Genomic DNA, 19,981 nt, shown 5'->3' on the forward strand with positions numbered 1-19,981 from the left:
CACTCCTGTGGATTCTTTTAAAAAGAGATTTCTTTCTTTCTTTTTTTTTTTTTTAATTCGTGTGCATGTGTTTGATCCTGCATGAATACATGTGCACCACAGAGGCTAGAGAAAGGTGTCAGATACACTAGAACTGGAGTTACAAACAGTTTGGAAGCTGCCAGGTCAGTGGTGGAACCTGAGCCCTCTGCAAGATCGTTAAGTACTCTTAACCACTGGTCCATCTCACTGGTCCATCCTCTGGACTCTGGAGTCAGTAGCTCACACTAAAAGGGAAATAAACCACTGGGAACCAGACAGGATGCAAATGCATCACGCATACTAGGTCCGCAATCAAGTTTGTATTAGTCAGTTTTCCATTCGCTATAACAAAATGCCTAAGGATGGATAAACCATTTTGGAGGCTGAAAGTCCAAGTTAAGCAACTCCGTTTATTTGCTCAGAGTTTGGCCAGAGCTTTCCGGCATCATCATTGCCGGAGCACCAGTGAGTGAGGCTGTGAAGGAAAGACTGAGAAAGATTCAAGGAGTCAGGCCTGCGCTTTTACTTTTCCCAAAGGAAATCTCTATTTTTTAAAAAAACAGTTTCTCTCTCTCTCTGTCTCTCTCTCTCTCTGTCTCTCTCTCTCTCTGTCTCTCTCTCTCTCTCTGTGTCTGTGTCTGTGTCTGTGTCTGTGTCTGTGTCTGTGTATGTGTGTACCCTTGGAGACTAGAAGATGGCACTGGATCTCTTGGAACTGGAATTATAGATGGTGGGAAGCCACATGACTTGGGTGCTGGGAACCAAATCCCCTGGAAGAAGAGTAAACATTCTTAACTGTTGAGCTCCCTTTCATAACAACTTGCTCTTGTAGTCACTTCTAACGCCAGTGCCACCAGTACCCTCATCACTCGGTACTAAGCTCTACCTCATAAATACCCTACCCCTTCTCAGCATTCCACATAGAGGAAAAGACTTGCCATATGGGATTCCACTCTAGTCATATCTAACCCAGGCCTTTCCAAAGCCGAGACAGATAAATTGAGCAAGAGACTTAGGTAAACTGGATAAGAATGCTGTCTCAGTTATTCTTCTATTGCCAAGATAAGATACCACGACCAAAGCAACTTATAGAACTCTTATAAAACTTATAAAACTCTTTTGAGTTTTGGGGGGGAGGGGCTTACAGTTTCAGAGGGTACATCTGCAACCTTCATGGTATGGCGCAAGGCACAGAGAGGCAGGCTTGGCACTGGAGCAGTAGCTGAGAGCTCACATATTGATCTGTAAGCATGAGGCAGTGCGTTAACTAGCAAGGAACAGGCGCATTCAAAGACAGCTCCAAGTGACACACCTCCTCCAACAAAGCCACACCTTTTAACCCCTCCCCAAAAAGTTCCATCCTAGGGACCAAACATTCAATTATATGAATCTATGGGGAGGGAGGCATTCTTTTCAAACCATCACAAATAGGACTTAGTTTGTCAAAGAAGGATGGACTATTTAGGTCAGCCACACGTTCTTCACCCGTCATGTGTCTTTGGCATTGGTGTCCAATAAACTAATTCAGGAGATGTGTGACTGTGTTGTGAGTGAGCATAGGGTAGAATGAGGACAGGAAGTAACAGTCAAAGAAGGAGCAGAGAAAGAAAAGAGGATCAAGAAAACAAGAGAGAGCCCGAAGGGAGAGTGTCGGTCAGCTGAAAGGACACTGTGCCTATCGCTTGAGCAGTGAGACCTTAATTTGTCATCAGTACGGGGACCACATCCCACACAAATATCACACATACAATTTGATGATAGAGCCATCCAAAAGAAAAAAATAAGAATAAGAGCAATAAACTGATTTAGTTAATGTCATGGCTTGAACTATGGACTCTATAAACACACTTTGGAGTCCCAGCCCTTTCTACCTTGCACTGTGTTCTTATTTGGAAATGGGATCATTATAGATATAATTAGATAAGAAGAGGTCAAACACGAATGGGGTGGGATCTTCAAGCCTGGTGTCTTCATATAATAGTGTGTGATCTGCAGGGAGAGGTCCATATAACAACAGAGGTAGAGCTTGGAGGGACACAGCTGAAAAATGGAAAGGCCTGGAGAGTCATTAGCACCACCAGAGACTTGAAGGGACAAGGAAGGCTTCTCTTTTTTCTTTTTTATTAAATTTTTATTTTTATATTAATTACAGCTTATTCCCTTTGTATTCCAGTTATAGTCTCCTCCCTCCTCTCCTCCCAATCCCCTCCCTCTCTCCCTCATCTCCTCCTATGCCCCTCTCCAAGTCCACCGATAGGGGAGGTCCTTCTCCCCTTTCATCTGACCCTAGTTTATCCAGTCTCATCAGAACTCGCTTCTCTGTCCTCCTCTGTGGCCTGGTAAAGGCTGCTCCCCCATTCCGGGGAGGCGGTCAAAGAGCCAGCCATTGAGTTCATGTCAGAGACAGTTCCTGTTTCCCTTACTAGGCAACCCACTTGGATTCTGAGCTGTCACGGGCTATATCTGTGCAGGGGTTCTAGGTTATATCCATGAATGGTTCTTGTTTGGAGTATCAGTCTCAGAAAAGACCCCTGTGCGCAGATATTTTGGTTCTGTTGCTATCCTTATGGAGCTCCTGTCCTCTCCAGGTCTTACTATCTCCCCCTTCTTTCCTAAGATTCCCTGCACTCTGGCCAAAGTTTGTTTATGAGTCTCAGTATCTGCTTTGATACAATGCTAGTTAGAGCCTTTCAGAGGTCCTCCATGGCAGGCTCCTGTTTCCTGTTTTCTCCTTCTTCCAATGTCTGTCCTGCTTACCTTCCTGATCATCCTACCCAGGGTCCTAGAAGGATTCTTTCTAGAATTTTCAGAACCATATATCCTCAAGGACTTCATGAGCCCAGAATTCCCTTAGAACTGTGAATCAGGAAGTAATCAGGTTTGTGGAGTTCTTTTATTGCAGCCCTAGAATATGGCTTCCAAGCACAATTAGAAATGGTGGAACTAGTAAGTCATCTCTCACTGTATTGACTTAAACCTTTTACTGTTATCTGGACTTAGAGAGAGCTATTGAGGCATGACTAAAGGAACCTCTGGAACACAGCAGTGAAAAGGATAAATATCTGAAAATATTCAAAAGATTCAAAAGACAATGGTGAAGAAAATAGGAATTTGTCTTCACATTTAAATACAATTTTTGATTTATATATTTATTATTTAAAATTGTGTGTGTGTGTGTGTGTGTGTGTGTGTGTGCAGGAATGTATGTGTACATGAGGGTAGATGCTATAGAGGTCAAAGGTGTTGGATCCTTAGAGTTGAAGCTATAAGCTGTTGTGAGTGGGATTCTAGAAATAAAAGTTGGGTAATATGGATGATCAGTGTGAACTCTTAACTGATGAGCTATCTCTCTATTCCTGATGTTTTTAAAAATAAGATGGGGTTTTCAGCTATACCACTCCTGGGCATATACCCAAAAGCTTCTCCAACATACAACAAGGACATTTGTTCAACTATGTTCATAGTGGCTTTATCGGTAATAGCCAGAAACTGGAAACAACCCAGATATCTATTTAAACGATGGAATACTACTCAGCTATTAAAAACAAAGACATCATGAAATTTTCAGGCAAATGGATGTATCTGGAAAAGATCATCCTGAGTGAGGTAACCCAGACCCAGAAGGACACACATGGTATATACTCACTTATAAGTGGATATCTGTCATACAATACAGGACAACTATACGACAATCCACAGACCTAAAGAAGCTAAGTCACAAGATCCGAGTGAAGATGCTCAATTCTCATTCAGAAGGGCGAATAAAGTAGAAGCAGCTGAAGAGAGGGAACAGGATGGGAGCCTACCATAGATGTTCTTTGAAAGACTTCACCCAGCAGGGGATCAAAGCAGATGCTGAGAGACTCACAGCCAAACTTTGGGCAGAGCACAGGGATTCTTTTTTTTTTTTTAATTTATTTATTTATTTATTTATTTTTATCAGTTACATTTTATTAACTCTGTATCCCAGCCATGTCCCGATCCCTCATTCCCTCCCAGTCCCTCCCTCCCTCCCTCATCTCCATCGTGCCCCTTTCCAAGTCCACTGATGGGGGGGACCTCCTCCCCATTCATCTGATCCTGTTTTATCAGGTATCTTCAGGACTGGCTGCAAAGCCCTCCTCTGTGGCCTAACAGGACTGCTCCTCCCTTCGGGGGTGGGGAGACCAAAGAGCCAGTCATTGAGTTCCTGTTAGAAATAGTCCCTGTTCCCCTCACTTAAGGTTCGAAGACGATCAGATACCGTCGTAGTTCCGACCATAAACGATGCCGACTGGCGATGCGGCGGCGTTATTCCCATGACCCGCCGGGCAGCTTCCGGGAAACCAAAGTCTTTGGGTTCCGGGGGGAGTATGGTTGCAAAGCTGAAACTTAAAGGAATTGACGGAAGGGCACCACCAGGAGTGGAGCCTGCGGCTTAATTTGACTCAACACGGGAAACCTCACCCGGCCCGGACACGGACAGGATTGACAGATTGATAGCTCTTTCTCGATTCCGTGGGTGGTGGTGCATGGCCATTCTTAGTTGGTGGAGCGATTTGTCTGGTTAATTCCGATAACGAATGAGACTCTGGCATGCTAACTAGTTACGCGACCCCCGAGAGCACAGGGATTCTTATGGAAAAGTTGGGGGTGGATAGAAGGACTTGGAGGGCACAGGAGCTCCACAAGAAGACCAACAGGCCCAGAGGGGCCTGTGGAGACTGATGCACCCATGGAGAAGACCCAGACCCCCTGCTCAGATGTTGCCTATAGGAAGATCAGCCTCCATGTGGGTCCCTGAGGAAGGGGACCAGGGCCTGTTCTGACATGGACTCTGATATCCTGCCCCTTGATCACTCACCTACCCTCCTGCCCCCTCCCGCCCCCGGTAAGGCGTTCTGGCGAGGCCACAGCAGATGCAGGCAGTCCTGAAGAGACTTGATAGTCTGTGGAGGAGGGCTCCCCCCTATTGAGGATGGTGGAGGAGGATGGGGGAAGAGAGAGGGAGGGTGAAACCGGGAGGAGATGAGGGAGGGGGATGTACAAAAAATGATGTAAAGTGAAAAAAAAAAAAAACAAAAAACAAACAAACGAACAAACCGGGTCTTGTTATGTTGCTCAGGCTTGGTGATCCTCTTGGCTCAGCCTCACATGTTCTGGGATTATACATAAGCACAACCACATTTAACCTATGATTCATCAAAAAATACGTTTTTCTTCTAACCCTACTATCACCCGGCTTGGTGCTGTCAGCATCCAAGCAACACAAGTATGTTAAAAAGTGTATGTAATGGGGACATAGACTTAAATATATGAGCTATAGTTTTTTTTAAAGCCTTTTTTGTATGTCTATGTGATTGTACATGTATTTGTATGTTCATATGTATTGAGATAAGGTGTAAACATGGATTAAACTCACGTGCTGTTTCTCAGGATGGCCTCACTTTTTATTTGAGACGTGGTCTTTCACCGGCCTGGCACTCACCAATTTGCCTAGGCTGGTTGCCCAGGGAGCCCGAAGAACCACTTGCCTCTTCCTCCCCACATACAAACACAGCATACAAACATGCTATGCCGTCTTGCCCTGCTTTTCTGCTTGGGCCTTGGGTGTTGAACTCAGGTCCTCATGCTTGCGTGGTAAGCACATTACCAACTGAACTACCTCCCCAGATCTGTTATATTCAAATTCTTCCACAGATAGAAAGCCTAAATAAAGGATATTAGGTAAGCTAAGATGATCTGGGTCAAAATTCATTTCTCTCCGGTTAAAACTCAGATTGCACATGGACGACAAAAGACCACACCAGGGCCCAGTTAAGCACTGTTCAAATCTATAATCTACATAAAAAAAAAAAAAAGACAAGCTTTCCTATTCCCAGGAGGGAAAGGGATTAGATTCTCTGGTCTTTACCCCGTGACAGTAAATGACAGCATAATAAATAAAGCAAAGATGATTTCTGACTCCTGCTTCTCACGTCGTATCCCCGAGGCGCTCCGCTATTGTTACAAGTATATTAAGTGTAGGTCTGATTATTTCCTAGGGAGAGCTGACAAGAGGCATATTCTGTAGCAGGGAGCTGCTGGCATGTGTCTGGTGGTTAATATTTATTGGGCGCATACTTCTAAAGCCAGAGAGTGATCAATAGTGGAAGGAGGAGAGACCGAGATCGGAGCAGCAGTATCACACATCTAATGCAGATCGGCTCTCAGCTGCTCAAGGATACTGAGGAGGGTGAGACCTGTGAAGGTGACTGTTGGCTGCTCTCTCCCGTGCTCTGGAAGGGCAGGTGTCACTCTAGCAGCCAGAGGGCCCAGCAAGACGCGGAGATCTGTGCTGTTGAAAAAACGTTGCTGATTAAACAACAACAACAATAACAACAACAAAACACTTTAAAGTATTATATAACACTTGGGGTGTGTGTGTGTGTGTGTGTGTAGGGGTCAAAGGACAAGTTGTCAGGGGTCTGATCTCTCCTTTAACCTGGCGAGTTCTGCGGATCAAAAAACCAAAGTATTAGGTTTGGCAAGCACCTTTACCCGTCAAATCATCTCTCAGTCACTTTTTGATGACTCTAACTCATTTCTCTGAATTTCGGCCCATGTACAGATTCAGGGGCCCGTTACCACAATCATAGAGAACACAGTTTCCTAATCTCCTCAGAACCCCTGCTACTCTTTCATGGCTGCCTTCTGAATGACTTGACACTGTCTTTGCAAGGAGTCCTCGTGAAATTGAGATCTTAACTTCGAGTGGCCTAAGAGATGTTTCTATCAAGGAGATGTTCTGCAAATTCATTCTGATTGCAATAACTCAAAGCTATCTGCTCTCAAGTTTTAGAAACCCTGACATCAGGTTAAAAGCTTAATAAAATCTTTGAGCAAAGGAGGAAAATATGCAGATGAGGTCACTCTGTGAACGGGATTGGATGCAAATCACAGGCAGCCAGGAGCAGCTCGCACAAGCCCACTGCGCGCTCATCTTTTAAGGAACGCTTAATCTTTGTAATATGAAATTTCTTCGGCAGCAGTGTTTTTATAACTGATGTTGACAATTTGAATGGGGTCCACATATTGTGAGTCTTTTTTCAATGCCTTTTCTTATTTCAGCTCTTTTCATGTGTCCATGTAAGTGAGTACCTCCTTGTTGTGCAACTGTCGCCAATCATTCATCTCCAGGGCTTTCCTGTCTTCCTTATCTGAAACTCTGCTCTCCTTCAATACAGGGTCCTCGTTCTGCTTCCTTCCCAAACCCTGGCAACCACTCTTTGACCACTGCGGATGGTCATGCGAACAGACACACAGTGACAGGCTGATTTTGTTTTCGTCAGGCCCTTGCTCATGTTTCTCTTAAACATGCGACAGGATTTCTTTGCTTTTAAACCCTGAATTATATTTTTTTGCACGCATATTCCTTATGTTGGTGTATTCCCTATCCATCTGTTACTAGGCAAGGGTTGCTTCAAAGTTTTGCATGTTGTGAATAACGATATGGATGTGGACATGCAAGTATCTGCCCAGGACCCACTTTCCACTCCTTCAGGAAACACACCTAGAAGTGAGATGACAAACTTTTAATTTTTTTCAAGTATACTTTTCTGTTTTCCACAGTGGCTTGGTTGTGCTATTTTTTTATTTTTACTAGCAGAGTGCAGGGTTCCCATTTCTCTTTATTTGCACTAATATTTGCTATTCCTGTTATTATAATTGCTTTTTAAGTATAACTATCCAGGGGCTGGCCAGATGGGTCTATACATTAAGACACTTTGATCCGTGGATTCTGCATGGTGGAAGGAGAGGCCCAATTCCCACAACTTGTTCTCTGAGTTCCACACACAAAGCACTGCCTACCCTATCCAACCTCCTCAAAATCAATCAATCACTCAATCAACTAATCAATCACTCAGTCAATCAATCATCCATCCAAATGGATAGAAAAATGTATGCTGCTATGTTTTGGGTTTGGTTTTGGGTTTGCATTTCCTTAATAACAAGTGACAATTAGCATCCTTTCATCCTAATTGGCCACTGGCCATTTTGTATGTTTTTTTTTTTTTTTTGAGAAACACAAAGTCCAGAGAAGATGTCCATAACTCTATAAATTTATAAGCTCACCAATGTACCTATATGGTCCAGATTTCTCCAACCCTCTGTGGATGGTTGTGACTACTGATTTAGTTTCCTTAGGATGAGATTTTGTTTATTTCCAGGAATTTTCACACTTCCTATCATTTGCCCAGTTTGCTGTCAATGAATTGTTCTTAGAACTCTCATAATTATTTTTGTTTCTGTAAAAATCATAGTATGATGTATGTTTTTGTTTCTGATTTTAGTAATGAGTTTTCTCTTTTATTTTTAGTGAATCTAGCCATCTGTTTGCCAGTTTGTACATCTCCTAAAGAATCAATTCTTGATTTTATTATAATTGTTTTTAGTCACAGTTTTTATTCTGGTTTTTACTCTTTACTTGGTCATGCAGGCTTTGGATTTAACTTAATTTTTTAGTTCATAAGCTCTAGAGTTAGATTGCGGGTTTGAGATCTTTCATTTTAGTACAGACGTATTTGCTTATGACTTTGCCCTCAGTTGCTGTTTTTGATTGATAATGTGTTTTATTTTTATTTATCTCAAGATAGTGTGCATTTTCCTTGTCATTTCTATTCTGCCTCACGGATTGTGTGAGAACACGTTGTCAATTTCTTGGTGTGCTCAACACCTTCACGGCTTTTCTTGCTTTGCTGTTCTCTGATGCTGGCCCACCGGAACTAGGAAAGATGTCCCGAATGAGTCCACTCTTTTTGCTTTCTTCTGAGAGAGTCTCAAGCAGCCTAGGCTGGCCAAACTCCCTAGGAGCAGAGGATGATTTTGAACTCTAGAGCCTTTGGCCACTGCCTCCAAGGTGCTGGGTAACACATTTCCACACTCAGCTCCATCTTTATTTATTGCACAAACATGTTTATGTTCTAGGAGTGGTCTATGCTAATGAAGTTCTCACATGGACATGGGAAAGTGTGTATTCTGCTGTTGTTGGATGGGGTGCATTTCATACATACATATATATATACATATACTTATATACATAAATATGTACATTTGGGCTCTTCATATCAGTATTTTCCCACTAATCTCCTATCTAGTTATACTATTTATAATGAATATGGCCTGTGGAAGATTCCCGTTAGTTCTGTAGAGCTGACTGTCCTTCAGACCTATTGATATTTGCTTCATGTAACTTAAACTGTTAGTGTTTGATCCTTAAAAATTTACAATTCGCATTCTGCATTAGTTGGTTTTTTTGTTGTTGTTGCTACATGATGCCCTTCCTTGCGTTTTGGGACTAAAAGTCTATTTTGTCTGGCATAGGATTGCCATCTCTGAATGCATTATTTGTGTTCTATCTTTTTCATCCTCTCATCTGTTTTTAAAGACAAATACTTTACTGTCTAGGTCCTTATTTCTTCTTGTACATTAACCGTGAATTCAGAGGGAATGAGCTCCTTTCTACTAGTGCTCAAAAGTTATGCTTCTATGTATGCCACAGGCCACACTTAGATGAATCCAGATGTCTTTTTCCCTCTCTTTTTCTGGTCATCTTCTTTCATCCATTTCAGTAAGGCCTCTTAGAGTGCTTAACAGGCCCCGTCCACACACCCGCTCTCCCAACAAGCACCCACCATGTTTGTTTTATAACCAGGCCCATGGCATGCTGAGTGACGGCGTCAATTCTTCCAGTTTTGCCAGGGCAACACTTATGAGCTGTTCCTTTTTGAGCAGTTGCCATTTCCTCATGTCAACAGTATGACCTTTCTTGCAGATTGGCATGTGCATGCCCAAAGGAATGGCCCTGTTTCTCCAGCGGCCTAGAGAACGCACAGCAGTGCCTCTCTTCTTTCTCTTTGTGTTGGTCGTTTGGGTGAGTTACTGGAAGATGACCAGAGCGGCCTGAAGGCTGCCTTTGCTCTTAGTCTCTGCATGTCTTTACATCTTTAACAATTCTCTCACAGGGAACCTATAGCTGGATTCCATTTTTGCTTATTCAGTCCAGTCTACTGATTTATATCCATTTCTCTCTCTCTCTCTCTTTGTGGTGCTAGATATGAAAGGATTTACTTTAGCCTTTTTGTATTTACTTTCCATTCATCTTACAGATTTTAATACTGCTCCCCCCCAATTTCCACAGTTACCGCCTTTCTCAGCATTTAGTTCATTTAATTTTAATAATACATTGGATCCTCTTATGTGTATCCTTTTGTGTATATTCTTTAGATATGCTGTATGTTGTTTTCCACAAACATCACATTATAACATCTTAAAGTTACGACAAACTGTTTCAAACTGAAACTAGCTTGACTGCAGTTGCATACAAATCCCCACCCCTGTACAGGTCTGCTTACTTTATATTATGATGTCGTCAATGACAATTTCACATAGTGTATATTTATTAACATAGATTCACAGTTTTTGTGTCTCACAGATATTGTCTTTTGGCCCATGAAGACAATAAAAAGCATTATAAAGGTTACGACGGCATGGATTTAAAAATGATTTGTCCAGTGTTACCTTTATCAGAACTTTTTCCCTTATCCTTTTATTTGATCTTGAATGACTCCTTCATAGCCCTTCCTGTAGCGTCTGGTGCTGATAAACACCCTCAGCTTCTGTTTGCTGGGACTGTAGTGGGTTTTCCCTCATCTTTGAAGGATGGTTTCCTCACATGCCACAGCTATAGAATTTTTAGTTGACGTGTCTCCATTGCTGCACATTAAATATTTCATGCTGCTGTTGCTGCCTCTGGGTGGTAAGCTTATTTACCAGGATAATTGCCAATGATTTTGTTGGAATTTTCTTTGAGACATGATGATGAGCCAGTTGCCCCTAATGGTCCCGTCGTCAGAGTGTCTTCTGTTAGTTATGACACATGTTGGTACAACTTTCTAAGTTTATCTTACTTGAAATTTGTTAATCTCTTAGACTCATAGATTTGTCTTTTCTCATGTGTGAGAGCATTTTAGCCATCTTCAGTAACATCTCTGCCCATTTTCTTCCTTGCTTTTGGGTTTTTGTATTTATTTTCTTTCTGCATGGTAGAAGTCCCCTTGGCTCTGTCCATTTTTCTTCTTGTTTCTCAAATTTGACCATATTTTAAAATAACTTATTTGTGTTATTTTTTATTTTATTTTATTTGTTATTCATCTGAGTTTTTTTTTTTTAATAACTCATCTCTCTGGCTGTATTGAAATTCACTCTGCTGACCAGGCAGGCCTCAAGAACTCAGAGATCTGCCTGCCTCTGCCTCCCAAGTGCTGAGATTAAAGGCATGCATCACCATGGACCAGCTCCAGGCTTGTGTGTGTTATTTAAAAAAAAAAATCCCCACATCCATAACTGCTTTCCAATGTCTTAAGAGCTATAGTCTCACTCTTGGACCTCAGATGTGCTCTTGAATTCTTCTGCCGATAAATTTCATTTTACACATATGTGCATGTCTGTAACTTCCTTACAGTTGCCCAACACTGAGTATCCCACAGACACCTTCTGTTCTTTCTGCTGCCATGAGCTATGTGCAATGCTGTCATTTTGGTCTCATCTCTGGTTCAGGTGGGGGGCTTTGGGGGGCTTTCATGTCTGGTTCAGACATGTCACAGTGTTGTAGTTAAGTTCCACTTTGCTCCTTCTTGCCCACCCTTGAGCTGAATGGAGCATTTCTTCCTCACTGTTTCACCAGGAAGGGGACAGAAGAAGTGAGAGCAAAGATGCCAGCAATTTTCTTCCATTTTGAATAGGTTTTCTTTTTTCTTTTTTCTTTTTGGTCTATATTTGACAAAAGACATGTTACTAATTTTTCTTAAAATATGTTTACAACATTGTCATTACTCATACTTAGGGTATAACATGCCATTTCAGCTTAGTCACATCAATGACCACATCAGGTGACTGCTGATGTGTCATTTTCAGACATCATTTCTTTGTACTGGGGAATCCTACCAGATATTCAAAATCCGGCCAGATGTCTTGAAATATTCAGGTAACTATTGTCGCTCACAGTTGCCCTCCAGATCAATAAAACATTAGAAGCTATTCTTGCTTCCTCTCGTAGCATCTCTGCAGTGATCACCCATTCTCTCTCCACCCTTTCCTTGACTAAACCCGCACGGAATTCCGATCACTGATATTCATTTTGGTGTCTGTTTGAGGTGAGGTTTTGTGTCCTTTACATACGAGTGACAATGTGCTTGCTCATCTTTCCCTGTCCCACCCATCAAGTCACTCAGCACCGTCTCCTCCACCTCCACCCATGCTGCTGCAAATGATAGAATTTTATTCTCCTTCTGTGGGTGAATAATGTTCTGTTGGATATAGGTGCCACACCTTTTTATTATCTTTCATTATCTTCGTAATCTTGGCGGATACTCACGTCGAGCAAATAAGGTTTAGATCTTTGGCTGGTTTCCAGAATTCCTTTAAGGTTATTTAGGTCACTGTCAAGTGTTCGTTGGTTTTATTTCTTTAGCACTTCTGTGGACAAATGAAGGCCTGGAATTCCTGACTGTGACACCTTGCCCATATCACGTCTTCCTTTCATGCTGATAGTGGTGAATTTTAAGAGCCATGTAAAAGGGCTACTCCCAGATGTCAAGTGGACTGCTGTGTTTTGCCATGTTAATGGAGCTGTTGCATTGTCACTGGGTTTTTATTTTTTATTTTTATTTTGCAGAAAACACTGTTATTACTAAAGAGAGACTGAGGACAATCAAATATCATGGAGATCAATACTGATAAAATGGCACCAATCCCTAAACCTTTCACCGTTTTAACAATAAAAATAATTCCATTTAAAATATATATTTTACAACTTCTTTTAAAATATGACTCCCTAGAGTTTTTTTTTTTTAAGATTTTATTTTACTTTTAAAATTATGTGTGATATAGTTTGTGTGTGGCTGTGCAAGAGATTGCAGATGCCTGCAGGGTCCAGAGGAGGGCGCCAGATGCCCTGAAGCTGGAGCTGCAGTGGTTGTGAACTACCTGACATGGATTCTGGGAATCAAACATAATTCCTTTGGAAGAGCAGCATGCGCTCATAACCATTGAGCCATTTCTCTAGCCCTGAGGTCCAGAGTTTTAAGACAGACACTATCCTATGCTCCATGTGTCAGAGGCTGTAGATTCCTCTATAGCATAGAAGAAAACAGGGTTAGCTTCCAGGCTGGTAGGATCATCGTTTCGAGACTGTTAACACTCTCCTCAGACACAGAAAGCCCAGGAAGAGCACCACAGGGCTGCGATTCTCCCTGAGGACAACCTGCAACACCTGAACAATGTGGTGGAAAAAATAATAACGTTCCAGCTTCCATTCTGTATCCAGGGACCCTCACAGTGTGGTGCTGATGACCTGTCTTCAGGCAGGTTAAATGGACAAGGAGGAGGTATTGATTTTATCCTCCTCCTCGCCGTGTCCTAGTAGAGAACTGACTTTCGTGCGTTGGAGAGAAGGGCTCTGTTGTGCTTACACGAGATGCTGGAGATGCCTTTCTGTCGGGATGGCAGAAATTACGTGTTGGCTCCGTTTCCCAGTCTTTGAGCTTTTTAAGGAAGTGTTGTTTTCCGTTTATAACTCTGAAAATTTTACATTGAGTATTTTTTAAGATATTAAAGTTTTTTTTTGACATTGAAACAGAACTTAAGGATTCACAGAGACTATTGGGAAACTAGGTACATTAGCTGTGTTTAATATGCCATTTGTAGGACCCCAAACAAATTAAAAGAGGGAAAATGTAGTCAATTCACGAGTGTGTACAAAGACAGGTGATATTTTGACATGTTTTCCACCAGATTAATGAAAGTGCCGGTTACTTTGATTTCTCATACATGAAATCCCAGAGCTGTCTAGTGCTAGAAAGTGACATAATTAAATTAATTTGCTTTTCTCCTTAGAAAATGAGAAACTATGAAATATTTGCAATAGTGAAGGAAGCCATTAAAAACCTTCCTAAATTTGCTGGTAAGCATGTGTTGATTCTTTAATGTATGTATACTAAGTAAAATGGAAAATAGTTTCTGGTTCCATTCAGATACTCTAAACTTCTGTCATTGACAGTTTACAGAAAATTATTCTACAAATACATATAATCTGTTACTGATTCAGTCACTCCAAAAACATTGCTTTACGTACCTGAAGTGTGACAATCCCGTGAGGAAATGATACTGGAAACTGCAGATAAGAAAATTCTCTCTTTTTTTTTTTATTAATTACACTTTTTTCACTTTGTATCTTCCCGTAAGCCCCTCCCTCCTCCCCTCCCGGTCCCACCCTCTCACCTTTCTTCACGCATGCCCCTCCCCAAGTTCACTGATAGGGGAGGTCCTCCTTTCCTTCCTTCTGATCTTAGTCTAGCAAATCTCATCAGGAGTGGCTGCATTGTCATCTTCTGTGGCCTGGTAAGGCTGCTCCCCCCTCAGGGGGAGATGATCAAAGAGCAGGCCAATCAGATTATGTCAGAAGCAGTCCCTCTTCCCATTACTATGGAACCCACTTGGACACTAAACTGCCATGGGCTACATCTGTGCAGGGGTCTTAGGTTATCTCCATAGCAGTCTCAGGAAAGACCCCTGTGCTCAGATTTTTTTGTTCTGTTGCTCTCCTTGTGGAGTTCCTGTCCTCTCCAGATCTTACTATTTCCCACTTCTTACATAAGATTCCGTGCACACTGCCCAACAGTTGGCCATAAGTCTCAAGATCTGCTTTGATAGTCTGCAGGGCAGAGCCTTTCAGAGGCCCTCTGTGGTGGGTTTCTAGCTTGTTTCTGTTTTCTTCTTCTTCTGATGTCCTTCCTCTTTGCCTTTCAGGATGGGGATTGAGCATTTTAGTCAGGGTCCTCTCTCTTGATTAGTTTCTTTAGATGTACAGATTTTAGTAGGTTTATCCTATATTACATGTCTATATGAGTGAGTATATATTGTGTGTGTCTGTCTGCTTCTGGGACAACTCACTCAGGATGATCCTTTCCAGGTCCCACCATTTACCTGCAAATTTCATGATTTCCTTATTTTTTCATTGCTGAGTAATATTCCATTGTGTAGATGTACCATAATTTCTGCATCCATTCTTCAGTTGAGGGGCATCTGGGCTGTTTCCAGCTTCTGGCTATTACAAATAAAGCTGCTACAAACATGGTTGAGCAAATGTCCTTATTGTGTACTTAAGCCTCTTTTGGATATATGCCTAGGAGTGGTATGGCTGGATCTTGAGGAAGCTCTATTCCTAGTTGTCTGAGAAAGCACCAGATTGATTTCCAGAGTGGTTGAACAAGTTTACATTCCCACCAGCAATGGAGGAGGGTTCCCCTTTCTCCACAACCTCTCCAGCATGTGTTATCTCTTGAGTTTTTGATCTTAGCCATTCTTATGGGTGTAAGGTGAAATCTCAGGGTCGTTTTGATTTGCATTTCCCTGATGGCTAATGACGTTGAGCATTTCTTTAAGTTTTTCTCTGCCATTCTATATTCCTCTACAGAGAGTTCTCTGTTTAGCTCTGTTCCCCATTTTTTAATTAGATTACTTGGTTTGCTGCTTTTCAGCTTCTTTAGTTCTTTATATATACTGGATATTAGCCCTCTGTCAGAAAAAGGGTTGATGAAGATTCTTTCCCAATCTGTAGGCAGTCGTTTTGTTTTGATGACGGTGTCCTTTGCTTTACAGAAGCTTTTCAGTTTCATGAGGTCCCATTTATTGATTGTTGCTCTTAGAGCCTGTGCTGTTGATGTTCTGTTCAGGAAGTTGTCTCTTGCACCAATGAGTTCTAGGGTCTTCCCCACTTTTTCTTCTACCGATTTAATGTGTCTGGTTTTATGTTGAGGTCTTTGATCCACTTGGACTTTAGTTTTGTGCAGGGTGATTAGTATGGATTTATTTGCATTTTTCTACATGTAGACATCCAGTTAGACCAGCACCATTTGTTGAAGATGCTATCTTTTTTTCCAGTGTATGGTTTTGGCATCTTTGTCAAAGATCAGGTGTCCATAAATGTGTGGGTTTATTTCTGGGTCTTCTGTTCGGTTCCATTGATCCACCGTTCTCTTTCTATGCAGTTTTTATTACTGTTGCTCTATAGTACAGCTTAAGATCAGGGATGGAGATACCTCCAGAAGATCTTTTATTGTAGAGGATTGTTTTAGCAATTCTGGGTTTCTTGTTTTTCCATATGAAGTTGAGAATTTTTCTTTCCAGGTCTGTAAGAAGTGTGCTGGTAATTTGATGGGCATTGCATTGAATCTGTAGATTGCTTTTGGTAAGTTGGCCATTTTTACTATGTTAATCCTGCCAAGCCATGAGCATGGGAGATCTTTCCATCTTCTGATATCTTCTTCTAATTCGGAAAATTCTCTTTTGAGGACAATACTGTTAACGATTATTTAAGTACAATGTGCAGCTTTATTGAAAAGGTAAAGAGAGCTTAGCTTCCAGGAGGTAGAGGGGAAGCTTTATGAGAAAGAGGGCGTTTAATTGGAGTCTTGAAGACTGGACAGAATTTCAGAAGGTTAGGCATAGTGAAAGGCTACTCCAGGCAAAACACCGAATGAAAATGAAACTGGGAGGAGCAGGGGCCTGGTCAGGAAGCCCGTGGACTAAGGTGGCTGTGAAACCAAAGACGAGAGGCGTGAAAGAGAATGGGAAAAAAAACATAGAAGGAGCTGGGCTCCTCCATGTGCTGCTGTGACTATCTGTCCCATGAAACTGTCCCCACATGAGTGATACTCCCCCTTTTCGCTCTTCTTTTTCTTTTATTTCTTCCTTGCTTTAATTTAATTTAATTTTTTTTTTTTTTTGAGACAGGGTTTGTCTGTGTAACAGCTCTGGCTGTCTTGGAACTCAGTCTGTAGACCAGAGTGGCCTCGAACTCACAGAGATCCGCCTGCCTCTGCCTCCCTAGTGCTGAGATTAAAGGTGTGCTCTATTGCCTCCACTGCCACCATCACCACCCAGCATGGTGTCTTTTTTTATTCATTCACTTATAATTTTATTTTTACTTATTATTTATTTATTGTTTATTATTTACAGTTTATTCATTTTATATCCCATTGTAGTCCCCTCCCTCATCTCCTCCCAGTCCCTTTCTTCCTCCCTCTTTCCCGGTATCCCCTTCCCCTAGTCCACTGAAGGGGGGAGTTCTCCTCCCCTGCCATCTGACCATAGCTTATCAGGTCTCATCAGGATTGCCTGGAGGCCACATTGACAGGGGAGGTGATCAAAGAGCAAACCACTGTGTTAGGGCTGGAGATGGCTCAGCTGTTAAAGACTAGGCTCACAACCAAAAATATAAGAATTGTCTTTTTTTTTTTTGTACAGATGGAGCAGCAGAGACATAGAGAAATGATGAACACTTAAACCCAGGTCCATCTGAACCCTAAAGACAAACTTCTCCCAGTGTGTTCTGCAGCCTTAACTGAAATGCCAGTAGAATGGGGGTGAGGAGCCCTAGAGGGGAACCCCACACTTCCCCAGTTCAGGAAGCTGGAGGGAGTCTACAGGTTGAACTGGATGGCCTGTGATTTATCAGCTGTACCTCACAGAAGCAGTGTGCTAATTTATATTTGACGAAAATTTCAACTTAATATCTTTTCTTACATGTTCCTAGGCTAAAGAGCATCTTGAGTAAGTGAGGAAGAACAAACATTGATACAGTTTTGACATTTTATGGAGTCAAGGGCAGCTTGGCTCATTATAACCACCGGAAGTTGGTGTAATGGGTAAGCTTGTTACTTGTTTACGGTTGCAGAGCCGAGGAGGGGCAGGTAATCCTAGAACCTGGGCTTGTTTCTATAGTGTGCGAAGTTTTGTATCCTGTGATTTTTCTGGAGGGTAAAATCCAAAAGAATTTGGACTTTGAAAGTGGATCCAGGGAGCAGGAGGAGGCTGGGGTGGGCCTCCTTCAGCTGGGAAGTAGAGCGAGCCCTTAGCACGCACCCTGGGCCTTAGCTCTTCCAAGAGCAAGCGAGCGAAAGAAAGAATGAATAAATACAGAAACGAACAAACGCAGCAGGGCAGTCGTCCAGTCAGCGTTTCTGTACCCATCTATTCCTTATGGGTTCCAGCCATCCCTCTTGTGTTCTTTCACCGAGGGCTCCTTGCATCATCCCATCGGACCACCCCTTTGTGCACAAATCATTTTCACAGACAGTGTCACCAGGATGAAGCCAGCGATCCGTCAGCATCCGCAGAGTTTGCTGAAGGATAAAAAGCCTCTTTCTAGTTTCGGTTTGCTGTGACTTGGGGTGGGTGTGGGGTCAAAGGGACCGTGTTGTTGAAATGTTTTGAGCGCTAACCTATCACTAGAGAGACGCCGTGCATTTTGGAAGATCTTGTTCGTCTTGGTCTTGCTCACTTCCTCCTTCCTTCTCCTGTTTCCTCTGTTTTCTAAAAAAGTATAGGGGAAATGTCACGCAGGTTACAAATAAGCTTGCTGGTTTTATTTTGTCACATAATAATTGTGACAGAAGCAACATAATAATAATTGTGACAAAACAAAACATCATCATCATCATCATCATCATTATTATTATTATTCTGTTTTCCTCCAGCTGGGTATTCTCCCTAGAGTCTAGTTTTAACTGCCTTCTTAATTCAGTTCCCTGTCTGTTTATTGAGAGACTACTATGCCCAAAGCATTGCCCTCTGCGTTCTCACACTAATGTAGAGTCCTTTACATTACCTGGAGCAGTGATGATATTCTGTAGGGCTAGTGCCTCACCTGCTCTGGTTTCACATGGATGTCAAAATGATGTGCACACAGTCCTCATAGGAAGCTAAGGGATTGCCTGAAGGAAGGCACCCGCTCTAAGCTATGATAGCTACTTGCAAATTAGAGCAAGGTTTGCTATTGGCACACATTGGACAAGAGGAGGATGTAGGAGTTGGGCTCAGTGGTGGAGTGCTTGGCCTGCTCATATCAGAGCCTGGGTTTGATCCAACACAGCACATCCTGAGCCTTCTCCAAGCTCCATCCCCAACTTTTACCGACTAGGGCAGATGACAATCCATTCTTAAAGTGGGCAAAGCAGAGTTCTGAGTATACCCTGAGACCCAGAAAGTTCAACAAAGTATTTACTGAACAGACTGTTGAGCTTTTCCAAGTTTCCTGCTAGAGCGAAACAGATTGAGGACAGACTATTTGGCTGTGGGTTGTGGTGGCTCAGAGTGAATGGATGCATGAACTCCTTTTCCTTTTTTTGGGTTGTATCAGATTGCGAGTCTTTGAATGTTTCAGCTTCCTACGGGAAACTACAGCTTTTCAAAAGTGTTGCACACATTGTTCTAGAACAAATGTCATTCATGGGATTCATGTGAAGACTTAGAGAAGACAAGTCTGATCCTGGAGCGTTTAATACTCATGGCTTTGCGTCTTCTAGACCAAGGTCTGTATTAGTTTCTTGACTGATGCTGTGACAAATATGCCAATATTTATTAGCTTAAAACAATGGACGTGGGCAGGGATGAGCAATATGAAAATATACTGACACATATGTATGAAAGTGCCATAGGGAAACCTTTGTACGTGAACTTAAAAATCAATAAAACAAGCCTAAAACATTAGACGTTTATTACTTCAGATCTGATATAGATATGAAATTCCTTTACTTTAAATTCCAGAAACTCAAAATCAAGGTGTCTGTCGAGCTACCCTCCTTCCCGAGAGCCAGGGTTGAGCTTTGCCTATGTGTTCTGGGCTTAATATGCCTTGACCTGTGGCATGTCACTGAATTCTCTGCCTCTGTTGTTACGTGGTCCTCCCTTTTTCTTTCTTTCTGTCACTAATGTCCCCCTTCCTCTCTCTTATAAGGACATTTGTTATCACATTTAGGACACACCGGGATACTCTAGGCTGAGCCCGTTGTCTTGGTGTCCTTTGCTTAATTTCATGGGCAAAGATTCTATGTCCAATATCGTCACAGTCACAGGATCTCAAGAAAATAGTGAGCATCTC

Source organism: Meriones unguiculatus, chromosome 19 (genome assembly GCF_030254825.1).
Source record: "Meriones unguiculatus strain TT.TT164.6M chromosome 19, Bangor_MerUng_6.1, whole genome shotgun sequence".
NCBI lineage: Eukaryota > Metazoa > Chordata > Mammalia > Rodentia > Muridae > Meriones > Meriones unguiculatus.